The following is a 22,206-nucleotide window of genomic DNA, read 5'->3' on the forward strand; positions in this document are numbered from 1 at the left end:
TTAAAGACATAAAAAACTGTCAGTCAAACAGAACCTACAGTTGCACTACTTACTAATTTTATTTTCAAACATCTATGTCTGTATTGTAGATAAAGCAATTGTATTGATGTTGCTAAGACCACACATTTTAACATTAGAGAAAAAAGGATAAATTCAATGCAAAACCTTAAAATACTAACCTTGAACTGAAGGATTCCACACAGCATCAAAATATATATACACGTATGTCCCACGTCAGCCCAATGGAAGTGGGACAGTGCAAGTAGCACTAAGGACATAACAGAGCAGACAAGCCCTAAACTCCACTCCACCACTGGAGCTAAAACAACACGGCATTTGGCAGAATACAGCTTGAACCCCAGACATCTCATGTCAGGAAGCAAAAACCAAATCCGTCTAAGATTAACATGGCATGTCAGGTAAAAGCCCAATACAGTCAAGTTGGGGCAAACTGAAGAAAAAGAGTGACTATATAATTAAAACATTATATACAAGGAAAGAGAAAGAGGAGAGCGGGAGGGAGGGAGAGAGGGAGGGAGGGAGGGAGGGAGGGAGGGAGGGAGGGAGGGAGGAAAAAGATAGATCCATGAGTCTATAATAATCCAGAAGTAAGCAAGTAACCACCCCCACAAGACTGTTGCAAAGTTTCTTTTCTGTTCCTGTGATAAAATACCCTTACAAAAGCAACATGAGGGAGAAAGGTTTGTTCTGGGTCAGAGTTCAAGGGAACAAATGCAAATTAAGATAGAAGGAGCTTGAAGCCCCACGTTACTTACATGGTACCTACAATCAAGAAACAAAAAGATGAATGCATCTCTTTCTGTTCCCTTTCTCCATTTCTACAGTCCAGGATCTCAGTCAGGGACCCATGCCAGCTACAGTGGGTGGGTCTCCCCCACATCAATTAACTTAATTAAGATAATCTTGCACAAAACACAGGCAGCTCAGAAGCCTGTTTCCCAGGTGACTGTAGATTCTGTCATGGTGACAATTCACGGGAACCATCACAAATGGGAAAAAGAATATTCTTTCCCCATCACCTGTGTCAGAACCCAACTCAAGCTAGTAGTAGCAATTTCAGCATACAATGAGACTGACAAAACCAACATTACAAACATAAAGCCTGGATTTTGCAAGCATGTAACTACAGGCAGAATGCCAGGTGTGGCAGTGCGAACCTGGAATCCCAACACTCTCAGTACTTAGGACAGGGAGGCAGGAGGAACAGAAGTTTGAGACCAACCTGGCTACATGAGATCCTGACTTTAAAAAACAAAAACCCAGAGTATTTTTTGAAAACTTGCTAGTCCAACACAGAACCTAATCCTCAGAACTTAGAAAACTAACCTTTGGTTTTCCACTTACTCTGCCAAAATGTGGCTAAGGCCCACATGGAATGGACCTCCTTTCAGCATGACATGAACATGAGTGAATCCTGACCTCAGCTGGCTTCATCGCTTTTCTAAGAGGTCAACCCACCTTCCACACTGCTCTAAAATACAAGTCTAGTTCGGCCCTATGTTAAGATGGCTTCTTGACCTAATAAATAAATATCTGGCAATGCGTGGAGACTTGTTCCTTTAACTCCCACACTTACAAGGCATAGGCAGGCAGATCTCTTGTGAGTTCAAGGCCTGCCTGATCTATATAGCAAGTCCTAGGTTAACCAGGGCTGTATAGTGAGTCACTGTCTCAAATAATACCAACTACATTCTACTACAAATAAATAACTACATTCATGTGAAATACAGTGTTCAAAATCTGGCCCCAAATTTATCCTCATACAAATCAGTCACATGAAACCACAGGTAATGGATGATACATCACAGTGTCCACTGGAGTTACTATCTGCCAGGAATTGCTGCAGGACATTTGATGGCATTGTGAAACTCAGAGATTGTGTTAATAAATTTAACCTCAGGGGGCGGAGCCAGCAACTAGCTGACAGGAATTAGTCATAGACAGGAGGGAGGAGCCAAGAACAGAGACAGATAAACACACAGGAAGGAGAAGGGAGGGACTTAGAGATTCACTGTCTTTTATTTTGGGACCAGTGGAGAGATGCTTCTTTTGTTGGGTCTCTGACCAAAAAGGAAGGTCTGTTGGTTGCTTCTCGGCTTCTCTGATCTAGCAGGTTTTCACCCCAACATCTGACTTCTAAGTCTTTACTGGTAAATGGAATGATAGAGACTTAGTTAAAATCTACATTTGGTGGCAGTTGCTGAGCCAGTGCCGGCAGGACAAGAAATCCCAACCAGGCCATGGCCTGAGTGGCCAGTTGCTGTCAGCTGACTGCAGACAGTAGTTAAACAGAAAAACAAGGAATGAACTGTAATGACCCTTGGCCTATTCCTGATAAGGTACTTGTGCCTCCTCAGAGTAAAAGGTAACCTCTTCTAACTTTTAGCTGTAATTCAGAGCCTGACTAGATGGATAAATTTCTCCCACAGAGGACTATTAACTCCTATCAATGTCAACTCTGCTCTTTCTGTCCCCACCCACCATGGACTTCTTTTCTTTCCTACTTAAATACTCTTGGTCCTAGTGTTGCACATCTTTCTCTTCTCAGATACTCGTGAGCATGTAAGGCCATCACACTAAGCATATGTACCTTCTCAATAAACTATTAGAGTGGGGGCTGGAGAGATGGCTCAGAGGTTAAGAGCATGGGCTGCTCTTCCAAAGGACCCGGGTTCAATTCCCAGCACCCACATGGCAGCTCACAACTCTGTAACTCAAATCCAGGGGATCTGACACTCTCACACAGACAAACATGTAATCAAAACACCAACGTACATAAAAATAAATTATTTTTAAAAACTATTAGATTGTAAAGACACACCTCTTACCGTGTACTTAAGTCCTACAAGACTCATGAAAAAGACAATAATACTATATTGATTTCTATCTTATATTCATGGATGTTTTACCTCTACATACTTACATGTTTTACCTCTTACATACTTACATACTTACAGGTGTTTGACCAGTACTACAGTGCCCATGGAGGCCAGAAGAGGGCAGTGGAGTCCCTGGAACTGGAACTACAAACATTTTTGAGGGGCCACATGGGTGCTGGATACCAGACAGGAGTCCTCTGCAAGAGCAGCAAGTACTCCTAACAGCTGAGCCACCTCTCCAGCTTTGACTTAGGACTATTCTAAGTTAGGCACCCAATAAGGACTTAACTTAAACTAGACTCAATATTAAGATACTTTGAAGCAAGCTGTTTACTTCATCATAAAGACAAGGCACTAGTGACTGTGGCAAAGCTGGGAAGGAAGGGGAAGACCAACGCTGACTTGTCCAGCTGTGTTTCTGGAACGACACTGCAACAGGCTTCCTCCCAGTCTGCAGCTCAAGAACGGAAGGCTTTAAAGTCTCCACTCCAGGTGTTTGACCAGTACTACAGAGGTGGGTTCAACCCAGAGGGAAAGGTCCTGGCTTCCAGCCACCACACTCCAGAACAATGCTTTTCACAACACCAGGCTTCCAAACTGAACAAAACAGCTAGATAAAAACAGCATCTTGCAGCTTCTCATTTAGAAAGAGGGAAAGAATACACATTTAGCTGAAAATATTTATATTTAAATGTTCCTCAGCAAACTGAGTCTCCTAATGGGCATAAAGACATACTTCCAATCTCTACATACGCCACAATAGGTCTGTGTCGCCTGAAAATTTAATCCTCCTGCCTCTTCCATCTCTTAGTGCTGAGATTACAAGTGTGTGCCATGCCTGGCTCCCTTCATGTATTTCTAACATACTAGAAAAAAATGCTGCAAATAATTAATGACGCAGTTAGTTCAGGTGTAAATGTTTTAGTCACCCCAAAGGTCAAAGTCTATAAAAAAAAAAAAAAGTTCTTCCCTAGAGACTAACTCTTATCAAATGGTAAGGGTGAAATTCTGGACCACCCCCAAAACAAAGAGGTACACACAAATCACATCAATCCTAACACCACCATTCCCAAGTAATGGGAGGCACTACTACCTAAGATACAGCATAAAGACAGTCCAAAAAAAAAAAAAACAAAAAACAAAAAACAAAAAAAAACAGATGCCATGGTCTTGAAGCTCAATCTTGCATTAGGCTTCAGCAGAGCAGATTACAAATCAAAATGGAGTCACTCCTACTGAAGTTAGCCAAACTGAAACTAAGTTGTTATCTGACCTTCAGAAAAATCAGAAAAAAACAACCCAATTTCCCCAGCAGGCCTTTGCAATCCACATGACAATGAAGTATCCTAAGTTTTAATGCTTGGTAAACCCTGTCCTGAAGTGATCTGATGTGGGACTGGCTGTTTCTCTATTGACTTAACCAGTTTTCCACTTTGCAAGGGAAGTAACTTTAAATCCACCAATCCCCTTCTTCTTTTGTTTTTCAGCCCTTTTGTGTCCCATAAAAGGAAGTCCCAAGCCCACTATAGCAGTACTTTTCAGAGTTTCCAAAATTAAAATATAAATTGTGACCCCAAGGAGAAAAGGACAGGCAGGGCATCTCATCCTGCAGGACAGAGAGCGGCAGGCACCTCAAGCACACAGATTTCCCCAAGTGTTACTGACATTCTGTATTGTCCTCTTGCTTGGAGCTGGTAATTAAAGGCACTATCTAAACAGTCAGCCTCCTCTCTATCCACCGACTGGAGGCATGCAGGGAGGGGACATGCAGAGAGGGGGGCAGGTCAACAACAGGAAAGAAACGCCTTCATTCCCTAAGCAATCTAAACAATCTGCACTATTTGCGGAGAGTTACATGGTAGTCACTTTGTTTTAACGGAGGCTGAACCTGGAGTCCAGCATGTGCAGAGGAATTGCTCTACCACTGATCTCTACCTCCAGCCTCCTTCTGACTTCTTGAAACAGGATCTTAATTAAATTACCCAAGATGGCCTTGAATTTCCAACCCCTGCTACCAGCCCTTGGGGTTACACTCCTGTGGTTGCTAGGCCGGGTGATAGTATTGTAAGTAATCTAGGGGTGACCAAGTATAAAGACTAGATGTGGAATGCAGGACAGCAACCTCACACTATTCTCTTGGCTATCCCAGAAAGTTTAGAGTCCATTTCCCTTGAACACTAAAAGTGAAATTAACTAGACAAGTTCCAGAAATCAGAAATCAGTGACACCTATTTAAAAAAAAAAAATCTTAAGCAGGGCTCAGCGGTTAAGAGCACTCACTGGCTGCTCTTCCTAAGTACCCAGGTTTGATTCCCAGCACCCACATGGCACTCACAACTGTCTTAACTCCAGTCTCAGGGGATCAGAGCCCTCTCCTGGACTCCTTGGGCACCAGGCATACATGCAGTACACAGACAAACATGCAGACAAAGCACTCATAAACATATATTTCAAAAATTCTAAGTAGAAAAAGATGGCCCTTCATGATAGTGAGCTTGTACTCCAGGCTGAGACAGGATACTGAGTTCAAGTCCAATCTAGAGTACAAGAGACTTCATACAAATTAATTTAGACTGAAAGCCCTTTTGCCTGATCCATTTCATATGCATTTTAGTAGAATTTTAAGCTAATTCCACTTTAATTATTGTAAGGAACACTACACATTTTTATAAACGTATCAGGCAATGTTAATACACAATTACCTGATAATGAACATCCTGTAAATCAGTCACCAATTTTTCCCCTATTTTTCCATTAACTAATGCTGAAGGGGTGAAAAGGAAGGCTAAAGATGAGCCTCCTCTCTCTTTCCAAAATTTCACCACCTCGAAAGTGTGCTCAGGATGTGTAGGTAAAAACGTCTAAGATCGGGTTTCATTTTCACTGCCTAACAAAAGCTATGCAGAAGGCAATTACTCTCCATCAATCCTTTCAGGCTGCAGTTTCTTCCAGAAAATTCCAAGGAAAGTTACTGAGGTATTCGGATTTCGGTACGGAGCCCATCTTCCACACTAGTCACACTGAAATCCTTTACTCTTAAACGTACCTTGTATGGCTTTTGGATGCACACGATAAATAAACCTTTAAGCCAGGAGTAAGACTTCAAACAGAAATACCCTTACAAAACCCGAAACCCAATTCACAGATTATAAAAACCAAATCGATATAAAAACAATTGCGTAAACAAACTTTGTGATGCGCATGCAACGACGTGGATGACTGAAGCCATTTCTCAACCCGACACCCCCTCCTCCCGGAAAGGCCCAGAACGCACCATCCGTGCAGGAAGCCACCAGGGACCGCGACCTCCAGCGCTGCGCAGTACCCACACCGCACTTCCATCCCGGCGCATTCCGGGAGGCAAACCCAAGGTCACGCAGGCCCGCGCCCCGAGCCCCCGCAGGCAGGGCGTCACCAGGGTGACCCGCCGCGGGGGTCCCGCCACGCCCCTCCCCCGCCCGGTTACGCAATGCCGCCGCCCCCGCCCCCCGCCCGGCGCGGAACAAAGCGCGCGGGAAGCGGCCGCGGGGCTGGGGCAGGGACCCCGCGAGCGCCATGTTGGCGGGGGCGACGGGGACCGGGCGGGGGCGACGAACAAAGGAACTGCCGCACGCCCCGGCCCCAGCCCGCCGCGCCCCGGCCCCACCGAGCCCGGCCGGCAGGGGGCGCTGAGGGGCGCCGCCCGCGGACAATGCGCCCGGGGCCCGAGGGCTGCGCTCACCTGGGTCCGCGCGCCGTGAGGCCCACCCGCTCTTCCCTCAGTCCTGCGTCCGGCCCCACGCGCGTCTCACCTGCCGGCCGCCGAGGCCGCCCACGGGGCAGCCGTGGCTCGCTCGTGCTCCCCGCCGGCCCAGCCCGAGCCAGACGGCGCCTCCCCACCCCCGCTCCTCGCCGCGGCCGCCGCCCGCCCCCCGGCCGCCACGGCGCACGCGCACTGCGCCCGCCGAACTGCGACGGCCGCGCCGCCCCGGCGCCCGGCGCCGCCGGACGTACTGCGCAGGCGCGGGTAGGAGGCGGAGCCTTGCGGCGAGGGCGGGGCCTGGCGCTGCTCACCTGGAGGGTGGGGCGCGCACCCGTGGCCGCCAGGTGCGCGCTGGGGAACCGCGGGCCGCGCGCAGACCTGGTCTCCCTTAGGAACGAAGCAGGGTCAGGAGGGCGAACGGTGAGCCGCGGGCGCCCGGGCGCCAGCATTTGCACTTGCACAGGAGGACGGGTTTCAGGAACTATCCTCTTTGTCCTGGGACGTTACATCCGCTGTCTCGGGGCCTGGCTAGCTGCGGAGAAGCGTGGGGCTGGGTCACGTGACCGTGCGCGGCGCAGGTGCGCTCTCGACCCTGCAGAGCAGCAGCTTAGGGCTGCAGGACGCTAGCCCTTTAAAAATATGAATGGGCTCCCCAAGCTCCCTCGAAGATACACCGCCTTGCTGCACGCCGCACTGCGCAGAGGCCGGGAAGCTTGGCTCTGCTGCAAAGCCCAGGGCCTCCTGCAAACACGGCTGAGAGCACCTGCTGCAAACACCTGGCCTGGCCTCTCTGCAGCCACTGCCCTAGAAGTCACCCCGAGCTCCTCGCAAGGCTGCAAGCCGAGACTTCGCACGATCGCACGTGAATCCGTGCGACTTCGGTTCCAGTTAAGACGCCTTTTGAGGATCTGCTTGGCTGTGTGCGAAAGAGGGAGAGAGGAAACATCCAGAATGGTTTGGTTTGGGGGAGGGGGCGGGAGTCGAGTGTGGAACCTGGAGGTTCGTCTGGATCTCATCCAGCCTGGCGCGCTCCTGTCTCTTAACCTCCCCTAGCCCAGTGTCTGGAGCCAGGCGGTCACCGACCTGGTTCCTCGAGTGCTACGGCACTGCCTCATTGTAATAAGCCTCCTGCCAGAGTGTTGTCAGGTCGAATTACGAGACATTATTGGAAAGCCCTTTGCACACTCCAAACCTTCAACACGCTTGTTAGTTCGCAGTGCTCTTTGCACACCTTTTTTTTTCTTCTTCTTCAAAATAAGATTGATGTGTGCCTGCTCAAATTAAAGTGCTTGTCTCGGATGACACTCTTGGCAGAAGCAACATTGTCAACTGACCGACAAGAGGGCTAATTTCAGTAGAGACACAGCCAGCCTCGTGAGCATTGAGAGATGATTAGCTTTGGTTGTGTTTAATATTTGGTAGTGGAGGCTGACAGGAACAAGGAAGAGTGTGATGGGAAGGAGGCTGGAGTGGTAGTATGGAACACTTCCGTTTCGTTGGTGAAACGCCTGGGTTTCTCTGCTGTATTAGGGTTCTCTAGAAGAACAGAACATATGTATGTGGGGTTTATTAGAATAGTTTTCAGGCTGTGGTCCAGCTAGTCCAACAGTCCAGTAGTTGTTTAGTCCACAAGGCTAAGTGCCTCAGCTGGTCTTCAGTATACTCTGGAATCCGAAAGAAGTAGGATCTAATGTCAGTGAGGCAGTGGGCTTGCTAGTGAGAGCAAGAACAAGCAGGCAAAGACGGCAAGCTTCCTTCCTCCTTTAAATAGGCTGCCAGCAGGTGTGCCCCAGATTAAAGGTTTCTCTTCCTGCCTCAAAAGATCCAGATTCAAGTTGAATCTTCTCACCTCAAAGGTTCCGATCAAATGATTTAATTAAGCAAGAATCCCTCATGGGTGTGCCCAGCCGTTTTTGGGGGTTTTTGTTAGTTCCAGATGTCAAGTTGACCAAGAATTGACATCACATCTGCCTAGCAGTATTGATATTTGGGACCTGGTAGTTGGGAGGACTAGAGTTCTGGGTTGTTCTGCTTGAAGCAGGGTCTCACTGTCTAGCTGACCTAGATGTGTTAGGTAAGCCCAGGCAGGCCTTTAACTTAAGATACTCCTGTGTAAGCCTCCCCAATGCCTGACTGGGTGGCTGGATTTTAAGGATGATTGCCCTGTGCTCTGTAGGGTGGCATCATTCCTGGTTTCTACCCACCTGAGGTGCCACTAGCAGACACTTTCCTCAATGCTGACCAACCAAATCCTCCAAGCCTTACCTTCTCCCGTCTTCCCAATCCTTGGTTTAAATTTGCCTCTATTGATGGTCTTCAGCAAACTGTCAAAAATATGTAAGCCGCACCCTAGAGCTGTGAATGCCTAAACTGGATCTAGGGGCAAGGTTGGTTTGTTGGTTTTGGTTTGGGGGTTTTTTGTTTGTTTGTTTGTTTGTTTGTTTGTTTTTGAAACAAGGTCTCATATAGCTCTCAGGCTGGCCTGAACTTTTTTATGTTGCCAAAGACCATCTTAAACTCCTTCCTCAGCCACATGCTTCCACCTCTTAAGAGCTGGGATAACAAGAATGTACCACCGCATCCAACTCAGAATGGACTTTTGCTGGGTGGTGGTAGCACTCAGGAGGTAGAGGAAACCTGACTTTGATCTGGAACCCACATGTTGAAAAGCGAAGAACAGCTTCTGAGGGTTGTCATCTGACCACCACTCATCACTGCCACTCACACTGACCCATATCAAATAAAATTAAAAATCTAATAAATTCTAGCTTTGCTTCCTACTGGCTCTTCTTAAGTTTCTTCTCACCAGTGAAGTCAAGGATTCTGCTGTACATTCCTCAGGGCTGTTTGGGGATGAGTGAACTCCTTGGGCTGCTGGCAGCCGTTCTGGGCTGTTTGGCCTGCTGACAAGGATTCTCATGGTTAAATGATGACCTACAGTCATATCCCTGCTAGCTCTATGACCGGCACCAGCGACTATACCCCTCTCACTAGAGGATCTTGATAGGACAGTGGTCTCACAGGTACAGAGACAGTTCTGTTGGGCCTGCACAGGTACTCGGGACAGAATTCTTAGAGCCACAACCAATACACTCTTGTTAAACTAGGCATGGCCTATACCCACCTTTATGCCAAGAATAAATAAGTTTGGCCTAAAGCAGCCTAGCTTGCACCCTAGCTTGATGTGTGAACAAGGTGTAACCTAACCTGAGTATGCTCCTGTTTACAAGCGAATCTCAGTCATTCCCCAGCTGAGCTTCCACTGATTGCAGACTACTAACTGAGCACACCAAGCTCTATAAGGCAAAAGTGGACTCTAAGGTATTCTCTGTATGGCATTGCCTTTTCTCTAGCCACAAGCATAACCTGGATATATGGTAGGGCCAGACATGCTGAACCAACATTGGTTCAGAATGGTGCTTGGTTCTAGAACCTCTGTCTTGCTCATAGGCTGCTTGCTTGGTTGCCTTTTCTGACATAGAATCTCATAGTCTAAGGCTGTGCCTCAACTCATGTAACCAAGGAGGATCTTGAACTTCTATTGCAAATGCTTCTCTCTACCCTCACAGTGTTGGGATTACAGGTATACTATACCACACCAAGTTTATTCACTATTGGGCATGGCTCCTAGAACTTCATGAATGCTAGGGAACCTCTCTGTCAACTGAGCTGCTTCCCTAAAGATTTTACCTTTAGCAATTCAGAGTTTCTGTAATACTCATTACAAGGGCACCATGGGGTCTGTGGAAGTCATTGGGTCTCAAGCCACCATAGCCTGTCCAGGTGATCAAACAGGTCAGAAGGCCGCAGTGGAAGAAACTGGGATCAGACATAACTGAGCATAGCCAGCGCCAACAGGATCTTCTCCAGGTTCTTGTCACACTTGGTATCATAGGAGGCTGAAGGAGGTTAGGATGTGTGTGTGCCCAAGGCCTTGTGATGGCTAAAGTTATGTGTTAGGTTTAAACTACTGTGCTTAACAGATCTATAAAACAGAAATGCCTCTAACCTGTAAACCCCACTTGCCCAAGGACAATAACTTCCTGGAATGCTGGGGGCTGTTCATGTAAGGTAACAAGCCACCTGTTTTTGCTTCTGTAAAGAAGCTTGGTTGCCCCAACTGCACAGGATGTGCTTGAGCACACATAGGCAGAAAGTATGTCAGGATGTATGCTTGCCACTGATTGGACAAAGGTAGGAAGTATGTAGCCTTAGAGATTTGCCTTTATAAGCCTCTGACTAATGTAATTTAGTGCCATTCTCTGGGAATCCTGGGTATGGACATGGCCAGTATTTATTGTCATGGCCAGTATTTAATAAAGCTTGTTTTAAATTTGGCTCAAAACTGTGGTAGTGGTCTTATTCTTGCCTGGTAAGATTAACAGACTGTTACCTCAGTCTCCCAGGTCTTTTCCTGTAAAGCACCCTTGTTTCTGTCCTCTGTGGTGTCTACACTGTCCAGATCAAAGCTTTGCTGAGAGAAGGTGTTAACCCTGGATTTCCCCCCAGCTGCTTACTTACTTTTCTGTTGCTGTGATAAAATATTCCAACAAAAGAGTTTAAGGGAATAAGGAGTTATTTTGGTTCACAGTTTGAGGTACGTTCCATCACAATGGGGAAGTCTGAGTGGAGGGAGCCTGAAGCTGCTGGTCACAGTCAGGAACAGAGCAGTGATCCAACCAAGAAATGGTACCACCCACAGAGGGCAGATCTTCCCACCTCAGTTAACTTAATGCCTCCAGGGACATGCTCAGCGTTCCGTCCCCCAAGACTCCAGAGTCTTGTCAGTTGACAGTAACACTAACCAGCCCTGACTTTGTATATCCTTGAGAACAGAATACACTGTGAACCTGAAGTCCCTCTTCAAGTAGGCTGGCTGAAACTAGTTTCAGTCTAAGATGGCTGCCAGGGTGATATCATACAACCTCTAACTTCATTATAACCCCATCTGCATGCAGACAACATACCTCCAAAGTCACATTAGTCAACAATTGCCATGACAACAAGGAAGGAACTATAAGGAGAGAAAGAACAGGTTCTGAAAATTTCCAGGAAAGATAGATATTCTTCCCTTTACTAGCCTATCGTCCCAAGGGTTGAAAAGTTGATTTGAGAGATGTAGACACATTTTTAAACGGTCTTATTAAATAAAAAACATGGAGCCAGATATAGGGGTGAAAATGTGAGAGATCAGGGAAATGGGAAAAGCCACAGCTAACCTTATCTCACCTACTCTGCAACTTCCAAAAGGTGAGCTACTTCCTGTCTACCCACACCTATATGCCTTGCTATTCTGCCATCTGATTTGCTCTCTCTGTCCAGCTACATCACTTCCTCTTCCTGCCCAGCTCTTTCACTTCCTGTCTGTCTGTCCAGACCTACAGACCTCCATGGTTAACTAGTGTTGGAATTTAAGGCATGTGCCACCATGGCTGGCTCTGTTCCCAATGTGGCCCTGAACTCACAGAGATCCAGACAGATCCCTGATAGGATTAAAGGCATGTGCTACCATTGCCTGACTTCTATATAGTGGCTGATCTCCAGGCAAGTTTTATTTTATTGGGAGATAGAGTGTACTGGGGGACACAATACATCACCACAAGGAGAAAGTCTCTTTGCTGCTCAGTTGATCTTGAGCCACATTTCCAATTAAAGGGGGCAAAAACTGGGTAACTGAAGGGTTCATTGAAGACTACTGAAGACCACTTAGGACCTGTAGATGGATTCCTTAAATTTTAAAATTGATCCTCAGGCCTATCCCACAGAGCAGAGGCAAGATAGAAAATAAGGGACCATAGAAAAGGACGTGGGAAGGAAATGGAGCCTCCTTCCCCTGCTTCCTGAGAACCTAGAGAATGTCATGAGGGCCAATATCCATAAATCTCTCCCATCTTGTAAAACTTGTTTAGGCCTGCTGTATTCCTGGAATTTAATGGTCTCCCCATTTCCTTCATATCCTTTATGCTGATTCTTTTAAAGCTAGCCAGTCATTAAAGACTGTGAGACCCCAGCCTGTAGGAAAAAGACGCAGCCTTCACCAGCATTAGAATAAAAACCGAGTGAGCTTTCTGCCCCAGTGTGCTTGCCAGCATGGTCTGGGCTATGGAGGGAGTCGGATTACAGATTCCACCACACCTGGTATATGCAGTGCTGGAGTGAACCCAGGGTTTCATTCATGCAGTCCACACCCTGAGCTCTATCCCCAGCCCAACACAGTCATTTTCTATCATAGTTTAATATCTGGCAACTAGAGTTTCTGCAGATACAAGGTACAGTTCCCAACAGCTTCAGGCTTCCCTCCTGTGATGGTTTGAATAGGAATGGCCCCATAGACTCGTGTGTTTGAATGCTTGGTCACTAGGGAGTGGCACTCTTAGGAGATGGGACCTTGTTGGAGTAGGTGTGCCCTTGTTGAAAGAAGTGTGTCACTAGGGGTGGGCTTTGAGGTCTCAGAAGCTCAAGCCAGGCCTAGTGACTCAGTTCTCTTCCTGCTGCCTGTAGATCAAGATGTAGAACTCTCAGCTCCTTCTCCAGCACCATAGCTGCCTGCATGCCACCATGCTTCCTGCCATGACAATAATGGACTAAACTTCCATTATTAGTTAGGCCAGCCCCAACTAAATGTTTTCCTTTATAAGAGTTGCTGTTGTCATGGTGACTCTTCACAGCAATAGAAACTCTAAGACACCTCCCAACATCACTGCAGAATAGAGAGCCACAGCCCTTCCACATCCTGACCAAACATATATCAAGTGAACCACAAGAGAATTGGAGGCATCATCCCCCAGGAGGGGACACTAAGTGTGCATGTTCAAGCATGTTTATGCTGTGTTCAGGGAACATCACATGGTGGTGAGGAATGTTTACTCAGTGGAGAACTCTAAGATATGCACAGCAATAGCACGGTCAGCCCTTCCAACCACCTAGCTGGCTTCCTTCTTAGGTCCCCTGGTACTCGGCCACCACCCATCAGGTTACTTTCTGCACAGCACACAAATAAATGCTTTTAAGTGTTATCCTCAGAGAAGCTCCCCTGACCACGCATGAGTGTACCATCCTCCCCACTTCTCTCACCTGTATTGGATGGCACTGATCCTGTCTGTTAGGCCATGTTGGTTCGTTTGCTTTTCTATTTTCTGGGCCTTCACCCCCATTATAAAGGCCAAAGGGCAGGGATGAGATCCGATTTTATTGCCAGTCTATTCCGTAGACAGCACTTGGGAATCAACCCCTATTTGTCATAGATGACTGTGGGAATTGTCCTGGGAATACTCAGTCATATGCGTCTGTTAGGGCACAGAGCCTATGGAAATAGCGGACATTGGGGGGTGGGTTAGACTTATTCACTTTTAAGGAGTGACATCAAATATCAAAGTTCAGACTGTTAGTGAGATGGTTTGGTGGCCAAAGCACTTGCTGCACAAGTGTGAGGACCAGAGTTCGGATCCTCAGCACCCATGAACAAGCTGGTGGGAATGGTCATTGTCATGTGCTACTTGTGCTCACTGGGAAGCTTACCATTTCAGACTTTTTTTTTTTTTTTGGTTTTTCGAGACAGGGTTTCTCTGTGTAGCTTTGCGCCTCTCCTGGAACTCACTTGGTAGCCCAGGCTGGCCTCGAACTCACAGAGATCCGCCTGGCTCTGCCTCCCGAGTGCTGGGATTAAAGGCGTGCGCCACCACCGCCCGGCTCCATTCCAGACTTTTAAACATGTTTGACTAAAAGTGTCCTCCAAGGCCACCTGTCTAGGGATGGGCTGGCCAACCCCAGAAAGAAGAAGAAAACAGCCCAAGACTGAAAACATGTCCTTGAGAACAGAAAAAAGTGAACCATCCAACAGAGGTTACTATTGTTTGTCCCGTGGTACAAAAGTGCCTGTAGTGGAGATTTAAAAAAAAAAAAAAAAAAAAAGCCAGAAGTTCACAGCTGGGAAGCCCAGCCATGGAGGGGAAAGTTCCGATCAGAAACTCCAGCTGACTGCCTCAGCTTCCCAGTCAGCTTCTGCTGTGAGTTTGGAGCACACAGTTTGATATTATCTCTGTCTAGTGCTGTTTGTTCTTTTACTTGGCAGTTTCCCTGAGGGGACTCCTCTCTGCCTGGGGATTCTTTATTGTGAAATCCAGCTGGCAGTCTCAATGAGACTTCCTCTGTTGATTTCTGTTGGATGTTTTTAACACCCCATTTGTCTGTCTACCTGTCTATCTCACTAGCTCCTGTTATTTACTCTCTTGCTTCTGCTTGTTATATACCTAACAAACTCATTCAAAAAAGAAAGTGTGACTATTGTAGATCATTCTCCACACTGTGCAGAACACCTTTTGTGTCTCTGTTCTCAGTGCCTATTGTTTTATGTATGTGTGTGTGCATATATGTCAGGTCCAAAGGAAATTTCCCCAAATTCCAAAACACAGAAGGGACACTTGGCTATCTGTGGTGCTTATTAGCACACCAAAGCACCTGCTGATCTCCAGGCTCCCTCAGTGTCACAAGTACCTGTTACACAATTCAAAGTCCTCCTCCCCTACCCTAAACTTATGCAGCTCAAGGCCTTCCTTTCCCCCCAGCTGCTCAATCTCTTCTTACTGTTATTTCAACTATGTCCTCTTGGCTTACTTTGTCTCTCTCACTCTCCCCATCATATCGATTGAGATAAAGAAAAAGGGACTGAGGGGCTAGCTCAGATGATAAAATGTGTGTACTACAAGTATGATGACCCAAGTTCAATTCCTAGAATCCATATTTAAAAAAAAAAAAAACTGGGCATGGTGACACAGGCCTGCAGTTCTAGGGCTTGAGGGGTGGAGACAGGAGGATCCCTGGAGTTTCCTGGCCAGCCAGCCTAGACTAATTGGCAAGCCCCAGGTCCCAGTGAGACACTATATCTCCAACAATAAGGTGGATGGCTCTCCAGAGGAATGACACCCAAGGTTGACCTTTGATACCACACCCCCACACTCACTCACCCCCCCACACACATACACAAAGGAATATAAGAAATCCTAAATCAGGCTTAGCTGTGAACAACTTTCCTTCAAGCTCAGTAACATCTGAAGGTAGCCTAGATTTCAGAACTGCTAAGAAGTCCACAAAGGGAGCCCAAGACAGGCCCTGACATGCTGAAGGTGGCAATGGTATGTGAGTTAGTTAACCAACCCAAAGCTGTGAACCCTTACAGCACAAAGCTGGCCTGTCAGCACGAGCAACTGGCTGAAGTTCTTGAGGAACCGTTGGACCACCATCAGTGCCATCTTCCCATCCTGACATCGCTCAAGGACGTCACAGTAGACAAAGGTCAAGCCCTCAAGCTTCTGAAGGGTTCTCACCAGAGAAGATTTGTTAACCCCACTGGGTGAGAGTAAGACCACTACCACAATTTTTAAGCCAAACTTGAAGCAAGCTTTATTAAATACTAGCCAGGTCCCCTGGATACTGGCTAGCTCCCTACCCAGGATTCCCAGAGTATGGTACCAAATTGCATTAGACAGGAGCTTATAAAGACATGGCCCACAAGGCTGTGTACTTCCCTCCTTTGTCCAATAAGGGGCAAGCATACATCCTGACATGCTTTCTGCCTATGTGTGCTCAAGCACATCCTGTGCAGTTGGGGCAACCAAGCTTGTTTACAGAAGAGAAAACATGTGACTTGTTATCTTACGTGAACAACAGCCCCCAGCATTCCAGGAAGTTACCTGTCCTTGGGCAAGTGGGGCTTACAGGTTAGGGGTATTTTTGTTTTATAGATCTCTTAAGCACAGTAATTTAAACCTAAAACACAACTTTAGGCCTCAAACCACCCCTTCTTGAGTTGTATCCTGAATCAAATCCTTGACTCCGTGATAGGACCCTGTTGATAGTGGGATCTAATAATCAGGATCTTAATGCACAAAGACAGGAATTTATGTATCCAGTTAAGGCATTAATGATGCAAAGACCACCAGTAATTAGCAGAAACAGAAAGGTCAAAGTCTCTGTGATGGCTGATGTCAGAGTTATTATCCAGGAGGATCCTGAAAATGAGAGTGGGGACCAGTCATTTATTTCATCTCGAGTCCCCATTTTTGCACTGATTTTTTGGAGTACAACCAGATTGTCTCTAATGATTTCCAGGTGGTTTGCATAGAAATGGCATTTTTTTTTTCTTAAAACCACACAATAACTTCCTTGTTCTGCAAAGAGCAGGCTGAGTTCTCTATCATATTATAGAACTACTTGAGCTAATGAATCTACCTGTTGATAGATCTGGGTCTATTTGGTTTTAATAGGTACCTTTCGGATTATGAGCCTAGAAGCCAGCATGAGTCCTGGTATGCCAATAGGCACTATAGGTAGTCATTTTGTCCCCTTTGCCAGGGAGTTTGCTTTGGACCTAACAGTCTAACTTTTTATTGAAGATACAGGTCAATGTTCTCTCTTCTGTAACTACTTCCTGCTGAAATTAGGACATCATTGTCAGGACTGGGAAGGTTGGAATGCTAGTCAAAGGTCAGGAGGGGATTCAGGCAATGAGGCATTCATCAGAAGCATCTGGTTAGCTGACCCAGCTGAAGAGACAGGAAGCATTCATATCAGCTGGACTGGTCCACATCAGCTTTCAGCAAGTCCAGAGTTCACAGCAATTTGGAGCAGTTTGTAGCCTGCAGCTGTCTCCTGGATGGTGTCTGTCATGGTTCCAGGTAGAAATCTATTGGGCCAGATACAGACTAGGGACAGAAGTTAAAGTTTAGAACTTAAAGAAAATCTTACATTTGAAACTTCCAGGCCCATAGTCCTGGCAACTGGGGGAGGAGAGAAGTCCCAAGACCAGGGAGAGAGAGATCTCACTCTCAAGAATAGGCATAGGCAGGTGGGGAAACTGAGGCTGTTGGCCTGTGAAAGGTAGAGCCAAGTCTTACAACCCCCTCAACTTCTTTAAACTTGCAAGAATTTTTTAGTTTACAAAAAGAAATAGAGCTTTTAGGTATATTACTGTTACCACTGTTTGTAATCTGTACTGAAATCCACATTGTAGAAAAAGCAGCTAACAGGTGTCTGTAAAACAGCTGGAGTAGACTCATGCCTTTGAGTCATAGCAAAGGCTATGGTTTTGGGTTAAAAAGTATGAGCATTCTTTTCTCTGTCCAGAGGACTGGATATATAGATAGAACACAGATGTTTTTAGACCAATAAGAAGCATCTTTGAGTTCATACTTAGAAGACAACCAAAGGAAATTTGAACTTCTGAGCATTTGACTATGATGTAGTCAGTGCTCTACCGGGGTTAGATTAATAGCTTATCAGAACTCCATTGATTACTGTTAAAACTCTGAACTTTTGAAATCTCAGTATAACAGTATCATGGGGCGGGGAGAAATATGAAACATTTTTTATTACCTTAAATCACTTTCTCATACCTTTACAGCTTGCATTTACATACCTTAAAACACTTTCTTAGACCCTCAGAACTTACATAAACTTAAAACCTTCGCATACATTTACTGTGAGACACAGGTGGTTGATTATTGAGAGTAGTAATTGCAAAGCAAGTTCCTTTAAATAAAGGAATACTAAAAAGTTACACCTGAAACCTGTTTATCCTTTAATGTGAAGCCTATTAGCAAGGCAAACCTGTCTATCTTCCTCAGAAAGAGACCTAGTCACTCTAGAAAAAGCAAGCCCTGATTTTTACATATGAAATGAACTAACAAAGTAGCTGCAGCCTTGGTGAAGGAGCTGGGTGCCGTCCACTGCCAAACTCTCAAAGCTACAGTTAGCCATCAATACCATCAGAGATCTGAGAAGGATAAATTATAGCAGGAAAAAACCAAGCAACCAACCAAAAAAGCCAACAACAACAATACAAATGGACTTTGTGTAAATTAAAATGATAGAGACTTACCAGCTACCTGGATGATTACCCTAATGGGTTCCTGTGGTCTTGATGGCTTGGTTGGGGGCAGAGGTCATAGGTTTTCATCTGCTATGCGGGACAGCCTTGCATCTTCAGCTGCTATACAGGACATCATAGGCCTTCAGCTGCCAGACCCAGAAGGTTTGAGAGATTTTTCTGTGGATGAGGAACCTGGGCAAATTGGCCTACCTTGACTTAGGCAGAGTAGGGCAGAGTAGGGCAGTCCACAGTTTGTTCGGGGCCCTGGCAGCAGGCAAGGCATGGGACAGTTTTTCTCAGTGGTTAGTGTCACCACAATCCAGGTCTGTACCCCAACTATCTTCTTTGGATTTCTCTTAATAAAAAGAAATTGGAAAAAAAAAAAGAAATTGGAGAGTGGAGTGTGATGGTACACATCTATAATTCCAAGATTTAAGATGTGGAGACAGGAAGACCAAAAGGTCAGGATCATCCTGGGCTATGTAGCTTATTAGAGAGCAGCAGGGGCTATATCAGATCCTGCCCAACCCATCCCCAAAGAGGAGAGGGCTAGGAATTGGGCTGAGAATTGTGGCTGGTGGTAAAGCACTTGCCTACTACATGTAAAGCTTTAATCCTTACTACACAACACCAGCAACAACAAAATCTATTGAGTTTGGTGGTACATGTCTGTAATCCCAGCCATTGGGAGGTAGAGGTGGGAGGATCAGAAATTCATGGCTAGCCTCAGCTGAACAGTGAGTTTGAGGTTAGCATGGACTACATGAGGAGCTGTCTTAAAAGAAAAAAAAAACTACAATAAAAAGCCACATTCTTTTCATGTTTAAAAGTGGAAGTTGGCCAGCATGGTGCTGCTCACCTTTAATCCCAGCACTCAGGAGTTAGAGGCAAGGAGATTTCTGTAGTGGGTATTCTCTCTGTTCATGACCTTGGACTCTCTGGCCCGATAGAGACAGTGCTGCCTGCCTACATGACCTCTTAAAAGGGAAGAGGGAGGGGGTCATGAGCTCTCTTGGATGTGGAAGGCTTCCTGATGTGTGGTTCAGTGAGCTGGTCTGGAGCTTTCCCCATCTTTCCCTGGGAGACGAAGAGGCAACAGATCCCTTCATTTTGTATTTGTGAGTGTGTGATCCCTATTTCAACCCTTAATAAATAAGTCTTCTTCCCAGACATCTGTGGATTTCTCACATTAGATTTCTGTGAGTTTGAGGCCAGCCTGGACTATGTAGCAAGTTCATAGTGAGACCTTGTCTCAAACAAATAAACAAATAAAATAAAAGTGGAAGTCATTTGGTCCTAAGGAAGCCAATAAAAGCCACTAGAACTATTAAATGAGTCCAGCAAAGTTGAGCTGTGTAAGATCAATATACAACAATCAATTTCGAAACACCACTTGCCCCCAAAAAGCAGGCTACAAGTCTGTAATCCTAGCACTCAAGAGGCAGAGGCAGAGGCAGGAGGATTAACCACAAGCTTGAAGCCAACTTGGACTTCATAGCTGGATCCTGTGTGTGTGTGTTTTTTTAAAGAAAAAAACAAACACGGAAAAAATCAATTGCATTTCTACACAGCAGCAATGAGCAAGCTGAAAATTAAATTATAAGATAGTTCCATTTAATAATAAATTCCAAAGTAATAAAATTATGCAACAATAAATTAAACAGATGAAAGACAAGCATGGCGACTCATTTCTGTAATCCCACACTTAGGGAATGAAGACAGGAGACTTGCCCGTGTCTCAGAAACACACACACACACACACACACACACACACACACACACACACCAACCACCAAAAAAAGTGCAAAATTTCTGAAAACTATAAAACATTACAAGGACTTAAAAACCTGAATAAGTTTGGAAATCATCCCAGTAGCTGGAGAAGTCACTCATGGTAGGGCACCTTGTCTATTATTCGCAAACCTTAGATTCTAATCACAAAACCACAAGAAAGAAAAGTAGAGAGAGAAAAATCCCACATTCCTGAATCAGAAAAGAATGCATAGAGGCTGAAAACAGATTGATTGAGGAGTAGGATGTGGAAAGGCATAGATGCTTTTTGCAGAGGATGGGACACTTAAGAGTCATACAGTTTTGTGCTGTTACAATTGGTTTTTAACTCGGCTGTGATCTTGGCAAATATGGGACTTGTAACAGAGAAATTTCTAAATTTTCTTGCAATAGTAGACCTGTATTGTGTGAAGCTGGGCCTGGTGGTACAGACCTGGAATTCTAGCTACAGAGAAGGCTGAATCAGGAAGGTCAAGAGTTCAAGGCCAACCTAAACAACATAGTAATTTTGTCTCAAAATTAAAAGTAAAAAGAGTAGCTAGAGTTCAGTGGTAGCATACTTGCGTGGCACTCTGAGGCCGGAAGGTCAATACCAGCACTGCCAAAGCAATTATACAGATATGCTAACAACCACTGCACAGTGAACTGTAAGTTGGTGCAGTGTACAATACAGGAATATCCTTTGGTAGAGGCCAAAGAATCCAAAGTTCAAAGTCATCCTCAGCTACATAGTGAGTTGGGGGCCAGCTTGGGTTACCTGAGACTCTTGTTTTTTTTTGTTTTTGTTTTTCTTCTTCTTCTTAAATAAAAATTATTGAAAAAAGACCAAAGGGTATGGATCAGTGAGCAAAGTGCTTGCCAAATATACATGATGACCTGAGTTTGGATCCCCAGTACCTATGGAAAAAGTGAGTGGAGCATCCTTACCTGTAACCGCAGTTGGGGAGACAGAGACAGGAGGTTCCCTAAGGCTCACTGGCCAGCCAGTCTAACTGGTGAGCTCAGTGAGAGACCCTGTCTCAAACATAAGAGCAATGGAGGAAGACGCCTAGTATCAAACTCACATGCACATAGCAAGCAAGTATGTGTATTTGCACACATACACACACACACTCACACACACAAAATGATAAAGTAAGTTCCCCCCTTTTTTAGAGGGAACTGGACACAAGTGAAGCTGGGGTGTTCTTCAGGTTTTCCTGAGTTTTGCTTGTTTTCCTTCCCCTTTCTCATTTTTCATTTTGTTTCAAGTTTTGATTTTTCTTTTCTTTTCCTTTCTTTTCTTTCTGTCTGTCTTTCCCCCTTTCTTTCTTTCTTTTTTTCAGATAAGTTTTTACTATGCTGTCCAGGTCAGTCTAGAACCATCAATTTTTCTGCCTCAGCCTCCTCAGAGCTGGGATTATAAGTGTGCACCTGTAGATGTAACCAACCGTCTTATTAAATAAGAAACACAGAACCAATGCAAAGAGGAAAGCCAAGAGATCAGAGCTAAGAGCCTTACCCGCCTGCTGCAGCTATCCTCTTCAGTCAAGAGACCTCTCCAAAAGAGAGCTACTTCCTGTCTGTTTGTCTTTATATAGACTTTCTGTTCTGCATTCTCATTGGTTGTAAACCCAACCACGTGACTGCCTCGTCACTGCCTGTCTGTACAGACCTCCAGACACACATTGGAGCATGTGTCTCCAATGCTGGCTGTATTCTTGAACACACAGAGATCTACCTAGCTCTGCCTACCAAGTGCTGGGATTAAAGGCGTGCGCCACGAACGCCCAGCTCTGCTATGGCTTGCTATTAGCTCTGACCCCCAGGCAACTTTATTTATTAACATACAAATAAAATCACATTTCAATACAAATAAAATATCACCATATGCACCACCACACCTGACTGGATTTTCTTTGTTTTAT

The 22,206-nt window shown here is 45.5% G+C and overlaps 1 protein-coding gene and 1 long non-coding RNA gene across 4 annotated transcripts in view; one reads left to right on the forward strand and one right to left on the reverse strand.

Moving 5' to 3' along the window:
* Positions 1–6,818, reverse strand: part of Spin1 (spindlin 1) — a 54,066-nt gene extending 47,248 nt beyond the window's left edge. Inside the window, exon 1 of one of the 3 annotated variants that reach the window (XM_052727866.1) lies at positions 6,692–6,818. The gene's annotated coding sequence lies outside the window, so the exon portion shown is untranslated. Of the gene's footprint in view, positions 1–6,174; positions 6,326–6,621 lie in introns of those variants that run through there. The other 2 variants (XM_052727867.1, XM_052727868.1) reach the window with 2 other exon arrangements.
* A 58-nt stretch (positions 6,819–6,876) lies between these two features.
* The window catches only part of LOC128103943 (uncharacterized), a 38,404-nt gene continuing 23,074 nt past the window's right edge, over positions 6,877–22,206 (forward strand). The window contains exon 1 of the long non-coding RNA XR_008215802.1: positions 6,877–7,529. This is a non-coding gene — a long non-coding RNA (uncharacterized LOC128103943). The remainder of the gene's footprint in view (positions 7,530–22,206) is intronic.

The sequence above is a fragment of the Peromyscus californicus genome, unplaced genomic scaffold (assembly GCF_007827085.1).
Source record: "Peromyscus californicus insignis strain IS unplaced genomic scaffold, ASM782708v3 Scaffold_8__1_contigs__length_139910024, whole genome shotgun sequence".
NCBI lineage: Eukaryota > Metazoa > Chordata > Mammalia > Rodentia > Cricetidae > Peromyscus > Peromyscus californicus.